The following is a 221-nucleotide window of genomic DNA, read 5'->3' on the forward strand; positions in this document are numbered from 1 at the left end:
TAGGTTTGATTACATTTCTATGTTAGATTTAACTCAAATTCAAAACAATTGCCAGTCATTCGGCTTGTTAGTCAACTTGCCTCTAATAGGGGCAATTTGTCTAACAAGACTATTTAGTTTTGTGTATATATATATATATATATATATATATATATATATATATATATATATATATATATATATATATATATATATATATATATTATTATAGCTTCAAGACT

Source organism: Procambarus clarkii, unplaced genomic scaffold, assembly GCF_040958095.1.
Source record: "Procambarus clarkii isolate CNS0578487 unplaced genomic scaffold, FALCON_Pclarkii_2.0 HiC_scaffold_267, whole genome shotgun sequence".
Taxonomy (NCBI): domain Eukaryota; kingdom Metazoa; phylum Arthropoda; class Malacostraca; order Decapoda; family Cambaridae; genus Procambarus; species Procambarus clarkii.